The 13,541-nt window shown below is 45.2% G+C and overlaps 1 protein-coding gene across 1 annotated transcript in view; it reads left to right on the top strand.

The window, feature by feature from the left end:
- The first annotated feature begins 1,359 nt into the window (after positions 1–1,359).
- The window catches only part of ADAM23 (ADAM metallopeptidase domain 23), a 73,364-nt gene continuing 61,182 nt past the window's right edge, over positions 1,360–13,541 (top strand). The window contains exons 1-3 of the mRNA XM_033170121.1: positions 1,360–1,488; positions 2,887–3,113; positions 11,783–11,859. The gene's annotated coding sequence lies outside the window, so the exon portion shown is untranslated. The remainder of the gene's footprint in view (positions 1,489–2,886; positions 3,114–11,782; positions 11,860–13,541) is intronic.

Raw genomic sequence — 13,541 nt, forward strand, 5'->3', positions numbered from 1 at the left:
GAGGCAAGGTGAGGGCAGCAACTGCCTCGGGTGGCAGGATCCACAGGGGCAGCAGATCCCGATGTAGTTCTTTATTCAGGGCTGGCCCATCCATGAGGCAAAGCGAGGCGACCACCTTGGGTACCAGCATCCACAGAAGCAGCAGGTCCCAGTGATGTAGCTCTTTATTTGGGGCCGGCCCACCCATTTGGCAAGGTTAGGCAGCCCACTCAGGCAGCAGGATCCAGAGGGGCAGCAGACCCTGGTGACTTGGCTCTTTATTTAGGGCCGGCCCACCCATGAGGCAAGGTGAAGCGGCTGCTTCAGGTGGCAGGATCCACAAGGGCAGCAGACCCCGATGACGTGGCTATTTAGGGCCGGCCCACCCATGACGCAAGGTGAAGCGGCTGCTTCAGGTGGCAGGCTCCACTGGGGCAGGCAGCAGACCCTGATGATGTGGCTCTTTATTTGCGGCTGGCGCACCCATGAGGCAATATGAAGCGGCTGCCTCGGGCGGCAAGATCCACAGGGGCGGCAGCAGCAGCAGGAGGACCCCCCCCTCCTCGTTACTGACGTAATTCACCCCTTCCTCCCTGACAGGGCGGGCGGGGCCATTTTGTGGTTCACCTCAGGTGCTCTCCCTCAACTCGGCGGCCACTCAGAAGCGAGGCACGGAAAAGGATCCCGAAGCACCACTTCCACCCCCTCACACACACAAAAATAAACCCCGCCCCGCCATTTCCCTCGAGCGCGCGAGCGTCTGGATGCTGCCCCTCTCCCTCTGGCGGCGCGTGCGCGCTCGCTCTCACTCCTTCGCCTCAGGTGCCTCGCGCGCGGGGCTGAGGAGAGTGTGGCCTGGGTGGGCGGCTCTCGACGTCACGCGGCGCGGCGCGCAGGGCCTGAGGGAGGGCGTGCGGGCAGGCTGCCGCGACGGCGCGAGGGAGCGCGCCTGCGTGTGGACGCGCCTGTGTGTGGCAGGTGCCGGCGGTGGCAGTGGCAGGAGCAGCAGCAGCAGCGGCCGCCGTCGCCGCCGCGTCCACCTGAGGGGAGAACCGCCGCTGCGCCCTGGCGCGCCTTCCTGCCGCCGCCGCCGCTGCCGCCCTCCTCTTCTTCTTCCTCGCTCCCTGCACCATGAGGGAAGAGGCGCCGCCGTCGCCGCCGTGAGCTGCTCAGCCGGTTCCTCACCGTCCAGAGACGAGGCGTCCCCCTCACCGCCGCCGCCGCCGCCCGTCCTACCCCGGGGGAAGCTATGAGCCATGAAGCCGCCTGGCAGAACTTCCCTTCGGCGGCAGAAGCAGCAGCAGCAGCCCTTCTCCGGCCGCCTCCTCCTGCTCCTCCATCCCCGCGGCAGCAGCAGCAGCAGCAGCAGCCGCCTCTCGGCCGCCGCCGCCGCCGCCGCCGCCTTGCTTTGCCCGGCTCGGCTGCCCAACTCCATCCCCCTCCTCTTTCTGGCGCTCCTTCTTTTCTGCTCAGGGTCCCCGAGGATCTGCGGGGTTGCTGCGGACACCGGTGAGTGCCCGCTTAAGGTGTGTGTGGGGTGGGGTGGGGGAGAGATCCTGGAGGGATCCTGTATTGTGCGCGTGAGCTTGGTGGGAGGACAGATCCAGGATCTCCGTTACACGCGCGCCCCTTCGTTTGCTCTCTCTTTTTTTCTCCTTTGCGCGCGTGTGTGGTGCCAATGCGCTAAGAAATAAACGGGGGTGGGGTGTTCTCTTTTTTGGGGGGGTGGGGGTTTAATGTATCGCGCATGTGGTGCCAATGCGCTACACATAACGAACCTCGGAGTCTGTTTTAGTCTGCGGCTTCCACCGCCCTGGCTTTTTAATGTTGGTTAATAACGGGCCTGGGGAGGGGAACCAGAAAAAAAGGGGGAGAAAAACCACCTTTTTTGCCGTGCGGAGCCCGCTTGAGTCTTCGTGACAACCGGCGAGAAGTTCTTGTTCCGCACCGTCCGCACAGATTTGTTTCGGTCTTGACGCAGTTCCTTACCTCCATGGCATCCTGCCTGGTCTTCGGTAGGAATAATTGATCGTGACCGCAGCCGGATTCCTCCTCTGATCGCCACCCCCACCCACCCCACTTCTAGATCATAATGTGTTTGTGTGTCTTTGCAAATATGAAATTGTTTTTTACACGGCATAACACGGTTATGACGACTTGGTGCGCTTACTGGTTTATAAGGATGGGCATGAAATGGTTTCGGGAGCCTCTGATGCAGCAAAACGCCGCTGGCAGGCTTTCAAGGGTGCTGTTTTTGTGCAGGGTCTTAACGCAAAACAGAACAAGACAAGCAGGATAATGAGGGTTTTGGATACTGCCCGTTCTTGCACTGTTCATCCCAGGGAACCTACCTTTTGCGAACAGAAGGGGGGTTGCAGTGTGCTCCGAGAACCCTGGGATTTTGTCTGCAAAGAGATATGTGCTTGCTAGTTATCCCATGAAGCATGTTTATACAGGAGTTTATTGAGACTTTCTCTCTGGTAAGTGTGCTCAGGAGTCCATCACTAAAGTTAAAGGAATAGTGAAAAGTTGCCCTTATGTAAAGGGAATTGATTAACATTCAGTACACATGGGTTCATGGCTTGAGTTGCTTGCGGTAGAATCACTGATTTGTACATAGCCAAATTTATGTGGAAAAGTGGCAGAAATAGGGTCATGAATGGCTGGATTATACTTAAAAGAACTTGTTTCAGGGGTTCAGATCCCTGCATTTTGAATTTCATGATGCAAAACTATAAAATCAAACAAGGAATTACATGTACAAATAAGTACAAAATCTAATCAAATAAATTGGTTTAATGAGGGTTACTGTATGTTTCTTTTTGCAAATTAGCCAGATGCAAAACGTATTACAAAAAGTGTTCTGTTCCTCTGTGGATTCATAGTAGGTTTGTCTGTCTTCCTCAGCTCTGCATTGGAATGAAACTGCAGAAGAAATAGAAAAAAGCCAGGCAGACGAAGACACTGCACTTCAACAGACGAACAGCAGTAGCTACAAAAATAACAGTCAAAGCAGTGCATACCAGAAAGAAATCACATTGCCTTCAAGACTTGTATATTATCTCAATAGAGACTCTGAAAGTCCTTATCATGTCTTGGATACAAGGACAAGGCACCAGCAAAAACACAATAAGGTAAGGTGCTTTAAAAACAAAAACAAATAAAAGCAACACAGTACAGTGACTCAAAATAGTCATGTCTCTTGAGGGATTGTCTTACTTTAAGAATGTTTATTCAGCATGTTTGTAATGCTTCAGAATTCACTGCACAGTTCTTAGGTCTGAAAGATGCGTCAGTCAAAAAATAGGGTTCCAATACCAAGAGACCTTGCAGGTAACAATACCCTTGTCAGATTTCAAGGATTACAGAATAAAACTTGGAGCACAAACCATGGTTTACTCGTTTCTTTAGAGGCCTAAAATATTGTTCCCTCCACCCAGCTTACCTGATTGAGAAAAATAGAATCACATTGGTAGAATGACTATGTAATCTCTCTGTGTCACAGACACAGGGGACCCCAGAGAATTACAGGTCTAAATTCTTTATCTTAAGCAGGAAGCCATTTTTAAAGCAAAGCACAGAGGGCAAGATTCAACTGTCATGCCAGTGGTTGTGACAGGACTTCCTATCCTCCCCGCTGCAGCCCCCTGCGCCTTCACCCCCCCCCCCAAAGTCTGCTCTGGAGGTCCATTTAACCCTCTGGAGCAGATTTGGAGGCAGGGGGGTCTGCAAGGGGGAGATGAGGAAAGATAAGCCCTGTTCCAACAAGCGGAAGTCCATTGTGCAAGCGGATACCACAATTCTATATCACTCTTGATACAGCTAAAATTGGTCATGGCTATGTGCTTTTGAAAACAATGGCACTAAAGGTGATAGCAATCAACTTGTTCTATTGATTTCAATTGGACTTAATTGTAGCCAGCTTTAGCTCAGTCAGGTCATGGTGTTCAGAAGCACATTACAAAATAAATGAATGGCCCTTCTGTTTGCTGACAGTAATGTACAAGGCTGTAGTTGGATATAAGTCTGTCAATTTCTTCTGTTATGTATTACAATCTTATGCCCCCAGTTAAGCTGTGCTTTCCCCAACATGTCCATTAGAAGTGGGCCCAGACATGAGTTTATCCAGCTACAGTGTCTTTTTGATAGTGTGTGTTGCAACCCATTTATGAATAGAATTCAGTTCCAGTACTGGTTTGGCAGACTTGGGTAGCTCAGATGGACTGACTTTACGAAGGAACTTTCGAAGAGGAACCCTAACTTGGGAGGGAAGAAACCAAAATAGTCTCATAAGAATTAAATGTCATGGAGGCAGCGCTATTTAGGAAAGTTTTTAATGTGTGACTTTTTAATATATTTTTAATCTTTGTTGGAAGCCACCCAGAATGGCTGGGGAAACCCAGCCAGATGGGCGGGATACAGATTAATAATAATAATAATAATAATAATAATAATAATTGAAAGACTTAACTGGGAAAAAGCTGTCAACTGCATGGGAGGGAGAATGGAATCCAGCAACTTGAAAGGGAAGACACAAGAATGGAATCAGTCATCTCATAGGCCATTTCCTGGTTCACACTTTGATTTAAAATGTCACCACAGAAGACAGATCTGTCCATAGGCATGAGTGAAGAAATTGAAGATTCCAATGTACTTGATACTGGGCAACAGTGTTTCCACCTGCTAAGAATCACAAAATGGTGGAGCAAAGCACAAGACGGAAACAGCCCAGTGAACCCCAAAACACCCAAATGAGGACTGAGCATGCTCAGTGCAGGATGGTAACTGGCCAAGGGGGAGTGAAAGGCAGTGGCCGCAATCTTAACAGGAGCATTCCACACTGCAACATGTCTCAGGGGCCTGCTCCTTATAAGTGTATTTGCCACCTTGCCATTAGACACGTGTTTTTGTGCTTTCTAATTAGGTCTGTTATAAGATTGACATCATTCAATCTTTTTCTCTGAGGGACAGGGGAGAGCCAATTGCCTGCATTCTAATATAGGATGCTTCTTAGGTATTTATTAATAGCATTATTTCAAGTTAAAGAGTAGCGCTTCCACTCATTATTAGTAGTTTTGTGTTACTGGAACCAAAGGGTTGCATGGTAAGCCTGAAGTCTTTGGGCTATAGCCAGTGCTAATCCTACTCAGAGAAGACTTAGTCAAATTAATGAACCTAAGTTAGGCATGCCCATTAATTAACCTCATTGGGTCTTCTCCAAGTTGGACAAGCACTGGGTACAACCCTTTGTATCACGTGTCATATCACTTCTGAAACTTAGGTGATCTTTGACAACCACCTCAAACCTAGACCTTTGATTTTTAAATTAAGGCCACTTCTATAGCATTAACTCCTAAAATCTAACTGTAATCGCTTCCAAAATAATGGGAAATGTTGGATTATGGTAAATATTAAAAATAATCAATTGTGGCAATACATGACAGAGATTCAGAAGGGCCTGGGATTGTGCACAAAACACTCCCTTGCATGTTCTAGAGGCAGTCAATTAAAATGGCCAGTTTCCTTGCTAGTTTCCCCTGAAAAAAGATAATGTTTTCAGCAATACTTGTTCCATCTGCATAAGTGTTCCAGCCTGCCAGGTGGAACGATCCCCCACTGTCCTCTTTGCACTGTTCTGGGCATTCTGCTGACCTCTCCCAAGCCTATTTGGGTGCTCAGGGCTTCCACTGGGGTTTGTTAGGTGAATCCTGCATAATATATACCAGTGGCAAACACATCCTTTGGCAGCCAAAACAGCACTATCTGTGCACAGGTGAAAAGTAGCAGAAGGCTTGGGAGAACTCCATGGTTTAGAGAAGTACCAAAATATTTAAAAGACACTCTTAAGGGTTGTTGGGACTCCAGATAAGCTTATTGAGGACTGAGCGTGCTCAGTGGGCGCAGGGTGCTGGCTGGCTGTTACAGAGTGCAGGAAACAAAATGGGAGGAGTAAGAGGGAACAGAATGGAATATGCTAGAAAAAGGGCATGGCTGGGATCCAAAACAAGACCTCTACTGCATCATTTTGTTGGAGTTTCCATTTGTCAGGTTCAAAGTCCACCTTGCAATGCATGAGGGTCTCTGGACAGCTTTAGGCTAGTTAATGGTCTGATCTAGTCTGCAGGGTTGTTAGGAAAAAATGAAAATTCCATGTATGTAATCTTGAGCTTCAGGGAGGGCAGATTTCAAGATTGATGAATACGTGAATATCTATATGTGGAGCAGGATTAATGTGGCTTTGCTGAATTAATTATACACCAAGGTTGGCATAACTGAAAGATAAAGGCTACAGCAATCTGGAGCCGAGTGAGTGATTCAGCAAAAGGAGCTGACAGAGAAAAGAGAAAAATAGCTCTAAATATCTGTGATTCTGAGATGAAAGACTTCGGTTAATGCAATAGTTACACAGAACTGTGTGTGCAAATCTTGTTTGACATAGGCCTCTTGTCAGCTGGTTCATTGTGAAACATGCTTTATTTCCTCCTAGGGGGAATAAATATATAGAGATACTCCTAAAACACACGTGCTTTGGCAGTGGCCAAGATATAAATATGGATGATTTGGAATCGTATCTTTACATCTCAACTAATTGAGAATGTCACCATACTTTGTACCCCTCAGTCCCTTCTTCTGTGGGTGCCAACACTTCAATAAACTCTCTAGTCCTTATGAATCATGCACATAGCCTTGCAGGCTGCTTACCTCTGCTTGTCTGCATGTGTCATGACACCAACCATGAGCAATAGCATAATCTCTGACTCGGGGGGTGGGGGGGTGAGCGAGCCAGATTAGAAGGACTGCAGAGGTGCTATAATGAAATCTCAACAAGAAGCCTGAACTGGAGCAAGTTGACCAGGACTACCCTTGAACTGAAACCCCCAGAGCCAATGCTCTTTGCCCTAGACTTGACACTCCCTAGTGCTTGCTTGTTTTTGTGGGTCATGCACCAGATGGAGTTAACTGATAGGTGGATGAGTGTTAGGCTCAAACCAGAAGTCTCTTCCTCTAAGGATTTTCACTCCTCAGGAACAGGGTAGAGCATTGGACGCAGGAGTAGGGATGCTTGAGGAATTTCATTTCTGTGAATTCCAATATGAAATAATCTGATCTGCACCTCCTGAATGAAAGTGTGGATCATAATGTAATTCTGCTATTCTTTGCATTTTGCACTTCTCTGAATTTTGCGATGCAGTTTTTAGATCAAAAATAATTCAAAATAAGTTCTAAAATATGTATTTTAGGATAAAAAAATGTTTAGAAATGCATACACTGAAACTCAAAACACATAGATTAGCAACAACAAATAAATGTCGAATGAAACACAAAAAAGACATTCATAATTGATGTGGATGTGAAATATAGTGATTTGTGCATCCCTAACTAGGAGTACATAAGGACTGAGATTGGCCCCACACATTGTTGGTGCAAGTTGCTAACTCAGAAATGCTTGAGTACCTGCTACCTGATTATGCTACACTGCTGAACCTTGCTCTGTGTTTTGAACTCATGATCAAGGCAGAACAATATGTGTCTTCATAGAGGCTGCATACATAGAACTATGGAACTGTAGGACTGTTTGGATCTGGTCGCAGTTTAAACAGTGAGGTAGGATCCTTCATAATGCCCAAATGTACTCAAGACAGCTTATCAAATACAAATATAAATTACATAACAAGTTAAAATCAACGCAAACGTGAAATCAAACAGCAATGTAACAACATCATATAAATACATCAAGAACAAGCAAATAAAATAAATTACCATAGCTGGTAGGTGAAAGGGCAGTTAAAACATTATGATGAATGCCATATCGACAATAGAAAATGAAAAAGATATCGGAGGCTCTGAGTAAAAAATGCGGAGTAAAATGATCTTCAAAGTCTGCTGAAAAGCTGGCAAGGAGGAGGCCAGAGGGAATTCTTTTGGGAGGCTATTTCATAGCTTAGGCTCCACAACTGAAAAGGCCCCTTTTGATGCTCCGCTATCTACACTTCCTTTGGCAAAGGGACCATGAGAAAACCTTAAGGAACTGAAGACGAATTTTCAACAGGTTCATATGGGAGGAGACAATTCATGTTTCCTAGTTGTGAGTCAGAAAACTAGCTGGAAGCCAGTGAAGTTGGAACAAAATTGACCTAATATAGTTTGGCATACCAGCTCCAGAAATTAGTTTAGGCACAGCATTCTGAACAAGCTTTCCTTAGGAAATCCCACATTTGTGTGTGAGAGAGAGTGGGGGGGGGGGAGCGGGAGGGAGGGAGTGGGGGTAATTCAGTTAGTAAATTTCAGTGTCTTGGATATGAACAACTGAGACTAGATCTATTTATCCAGGAAACAACATAGTTGGCAAATCAGATGTAGTTGGTAAACAGCACTCCAGTGTTGTCAACTGTGCACGACACATCCAGGATTACCTTGATGCTGCAGACCTGTTGCTTCAGGGGCTGTGCAACACTATCTGGAACAGGCTGAGCACCACTTTCAGTATTATCAGTACCATCATTAATAGTACTTCCATCTTGTCTGGATTAAATCTCCATTTGTTCACCCACCAATATCAGTACTCCCAGCAGACATGATTTACAACTTCACTGCTTCCCCAGGACTTGGTGATGAAAATGAGAGTCTGACCTGAGTATCATCAGTAAACTGACGACACCTTAGACCAAATCTCTGGGTGACTTTTCCCAGTGGTCTCAGATAATAAGAATGTGGCTAGTAATCTTCTAAATTGCACCATGCCAAAGGGACCAAGGCGTAGTGAGATTGCATTGCATCTTGTTTACACAGGTAAGATTGCTTTTAAGGTACCTTGAGAAAATATCAGGAAACCAGGCTAAAACAGCTACATATCATTTCATGTTATTTTTATTTATTAATTACAACCAGAACATTCTTCACAATACTGTTAGTTGCAGTTAGTTCCCATGTGCATTATATCTTTCCCTCAAGAAAGATAAAAGGAAAGGAAAATAAAAGAATTCCAACATTGTAAAGGGGGGGGGGGACAGGCAAAAATGAGTTATATAGTTAATAAGCTATTACTTAAAGTAGCATTGTTAGTCTTTTCAGAATTGACATAGTGTATTCTTTGAAGCAATTTTAAGGGAAATAAAGCTATTATATTCACATTAATATATTATTGTTGTTTAGTCGTTTAGTCGTGTCCAACTCTTCGTGACCCCATGGACCAGAGCACGCCAGGCACTCCTGTCTTCCACTGTCTCCTGCAGTTTGGTCAGACTCATGTTGGTAGCTTTGACAATACTGTCCAACCATCTCGTCCTCTGTCGTCCCCTTCTCCTTGTGCCCTCTATCTTTCCCAACATCAGGATCTACATTAATATATAACAGAAATAAAAAAGAGGTTATCTATTTAAAATATATCAAAACAATATGGAACTTTTGGGAGGCAATAATTTATTTGACAATACAAAATGAATGGAGACCATACTTACTGAAATCTGTTTCTTTGTTGTGCTCTGGCTGTTGTTGTTTAGTCGTATCCGACTCTTCGTGACCCCATGGACCAGAGCTCTCCAGGCATTCCTGTCTTCCACTGTCTCACGCAGCTTGGTCAAACTCATGTTAGCTGTGCTCTGGCTAGGGGTTATATATGTACATGGAAGCAGAGTCCCTAGTTAGATGACAAACTGTATTCAAACTAGTGCTTTACATGTAGTTCCAGTCCTCTCCTAGATCCAACCGTTGGGGCTGTCTGCATGTGTGATTGCACATCTCAATTTCAGGAGATGGGAGCAGGCTAGACCTTTCAAAAGGGCTTTGCGTGTGCAGTTCCAGTTGCTGTGTAAATACATAGTTGGATTACAGTCAGTGATTATTATTTTTGGCTATAGCAGTTGGAATGCCTGTAGTGAGAGTATTAAGTGCCCTGAATGTTAAGAAGGCTAATAGTCTTCATTGGGTATGCCACAGCCTCAGATAAACAAAGAGGTTATCCTGCTTTGCTTACAAACTCTGTTGATTGTTTTAATAGGATTGCCGGTTCAACATAAGCAGCAAGCTACTGTAGAATAATGAATGATTTAAAAAGGGATTCTGAAACAATTAAGGGCTAAAATAAGGCTTTGCCACATTAACTACATAGTTAACTTTTCAAAAATGCTGTCAAATTCATCATATGGTAAGGATGAACTATAAAAAATTCTTAATGGTAGGGTGGAGTATACCAGTAACTGTATTTCATAGGAAGAGGACGCAGTGGCATGTAATTTCTTGGGGGTTCATGTTAGTTACACAGCCAGAGTATTTGAAATCATTTTGTCACCATGAAACTTGTAGAGCTGTATTTTTTAGGTACTTTTGTTAATTATATACATGCTACAAAGTTTATATGCTGCTGTTTAGCTAGTAAGGCAGGGGTCCCCAACATTGTGGGGTCTGTGGGCACAATTGCTCACCAGACAAACTATGGCTGGTACCCCATCCCCACAACCTACTCTTTTGGCTATGACAGAATGCTTCTTTCAAGCCTTATTTTAGTGGGGATGGGGAAAGCACCTGGAAGAGATCAAGGTATGGATTCAGGACCACAGGTAATGTTCCTGCCATTGAAACCAGTCATCCAAATTGTCTCTGCAAGGTCCTGGAGCAACTAGCTAAGTTTTATAACAGGGCTGGGTAGACATTGCCTGGGGGCCTGACCTTGGGTACTGCTTATTGGCTAGTTAAAAGGCTGGTGCCTTCTTTAGGCACTGATTGGTTCCTTCAGATTAATTGGGGTTCTAGCTGTGAAGAACGCTTCTCAGAGTTCTGTTGATTCCCCAAGGTGTTTGTGGACTAGCCATGAGAGTCTGGCAGCAGGGGTATCTCTCCAGGGTTTGGGGAGAGGAGGTGGGCTCCAGTGTCCTTGGACCCACACAGGACGGACCAGGGACTGTCTCTAGCTCCTTCAAAGAACTGCAGTTTCCTGAAGGACATTGCATCTGAAAAGTCCTGGTTCTAACCTTGGCTCCCGCTTAATCCTTGTTTCAGACTTTCATGCCAGGCTTGTCTTCTTCCTCTATAACTTCTCGTTGATTGCCGTCAACATTAATGGTTATACTTGTCAAATATTTCAAGGAGGAGACTATGTAGATGGCAGCCAACTCCGTTTGTATTTCATTTTGACGTTATATTGAGTTTTCAGCCATTTGAGTTTGACTTCAGACCCACTTATGGGATGGAGGCAGGTTTGGATGCTCTGGTGAGTGATCTATGCTGGGAACCAGGAAATGTAGAACTGTTAGTTCAGCTGGATGTCTCAGTGGTTTTTGATACTATCAACGATGGCATCCTCATGGATCACTTGCCTAGCATGGGACTTTGAGGCACCATTTTACAGTGGTTCTGGTGGTATGTGTTGGGGGACTTCTGTTGGATGCCTTGTTTCAGGGGTTCCTCCTCCCCAGCATTGAACTCAGCTGACCCAGCCTACTCTAATCCTGCCCTTAGGCTACAATCCTAACTCATTGAAACAAGTTGTGTATATTTCTGAATATACATTTTATTTTATTTTATTTATTAAACTTATACTCCACCCTATACACCCTATCTCAGGGCGATTCACAACTTTTTTTATAAAAAAAAACAATGTCAAAATATTTAATGCAAGCTGCACATGCCAGAAGTTTACAATTTTCATACAAAAACACATCAAGCAGAGGAAGAATATAGTGCAAAGTGTCCATGGTTAGGATTCCACAGTTTGTGCATGAGCTGGTGTGCTATGAATAATTTGGCAAACTAACAGAATAAGTTTTGTGTGTTTCTCGCCTTCTCCCACTTCCCTCCTTGTCTTCAGGCTGTGCATCTGGCTCAGGCAAGTTTCCAGATTGAAGCCTTTGGATCTGAATTTATTCTTGACCTCTCCCTGAATAAGTAAGTCCATGTTTATGGCCCCTTTTTCTTCCTTTTGTATTATTAGCCTTGAGCTGTTTTAGTTTTAAGAAACGAGGAGGCTCTGCAGTCATTTCCTGAAATACTGTTTGATCGTTGAAACCCTTTAAAAGAGGCAAAATCTGTGGAGGATATGTCTGTCTATCAAAGGCTACTAACCATGATGGCTCAGCTCTGCCTCCACAGTTGGAGGCAGCAATGCTTCTGAATACCAGCTGCTGGAAACCACAGGAGAGGAGAGGACTCTTGTGTTTGGGTCCTCCATGTGAGTTTCCCACAGGCATCTCCTTAGCCACTGTTGAGAGTAGAATACTGGAGTAGATGGGCCATTGGCCTGATCCAGCAGGTTCTTCTTAGGTTCTTCTTAGAGCCAGTGTGGTGTAGTGGTTAAGAGCAGTAGACTTGTAATCTGGGGAACTGGGTTCGCATCTCCACTCCTCCACATGCAGCTGCTGGGTGACCTTGGGCTAGTCACACTTCTCTGAAGTCTCTCAGCCCCACTCACCTCACAGAGTGTTTGTTGTGGGGGAGGAAGGGAAAAGGAGAATGTTAGCCGCTTTGAGACTCCTTCGGGTAGTGATAAAGCGGGATATCAAATCCAAACTCCTCCTCCTCCTCCTCTTCTTCTTCGTCTGCTTACCTGTGCTAGGCTGCAAATAAGTACATGTATTATTATTATTTTTATTATATATTTATTTATCCCCTGCCTTTCCCCCCTGACAAGGACTCAAGGTGGCTTAGAGATAAAATAAGAACAGCAATAATCATAGGGGGAAAAAACAATACAAATCATTAAGAAACAATTAAACATTAATAGAAATAAAACTATGTTGACAATCACAACAAAAACAGCATGCCACCAGCCCCCTTGTTAAAAGCAGTCAGTTCCCCAAAGCCTGTTGGAACAAGAAGGACTTCACCAGCCGGCAGGAGGACAAGAAGTGGGGAGCCAGTCTAAATTATCTTGGGGAGGGAGTTCCAAAGTTGGGGAGCAGCCACTGAGGAGGCCTTCTTCTGCATCCCTACCAAGTGTCTCTGTGAGGGTGATGGGACTGAGAGAAGGGCCTTCCTCCAAAGATCTCAGAACCCTTATGAGGGAATGTGGTCTTTCAGATAGCTTGAACCCAAGCTGTGTAGAGAATTATAGGTCATAACTGGCACTTGTAATTGTGCTCGGAAACAGACCGATAGCCAGTGGAGCTGTTATAACAAGGGAGTCATATGCTTCCTATAACCACCCCTGGTCAACACTTTGGCTGTAGCCCTTTCAGAGACTTTAAGTTTCTGAGCAGTGCGTGCTATAGTAATCCAAATGGGATGTAACTATGGGTTGTATCTGCAGACCCAAGCCTAGCCATAGCATTCTGAACTTCAGATAATTGCAACTTTTGGTAGTGACCGTAACAAGGTGAGATCTGCGAAATGTTATGAGTGGGTTTAGAATTGGGAAGGCTTCTAGCCCTCCCCACTCCTGCCCTTTTTTCTGCCCTTGAACTCTCTCATGCTTCACTTACCTCTTGCTCATCACTCCTCCTCAGTATTGATTCAAAACCGGGCCTGAAACCAGAATTAAGTGGGTCTAGATAATTTGCTTATTAGAAACATATCTGTATCTGGTTGACACTCTTTCGATCACCTCGACCGTTAAGAGAATATTAGAGACT

Source organism: Lacerta agilis, chromosome 1 (genome assembly GCF_009819535.1).
Source record: "Lacerta agilis isolate rLacAgi1 chromosome 1, rLacAgi1.pri, whole genome shotgun sequence".
NCBI classification, from domain to species: Eukaryota; Metazoa; Chordata; class Lepidosauria; order Squamata; family Lacertidae; genus Lacerta; species Lacerta agilis.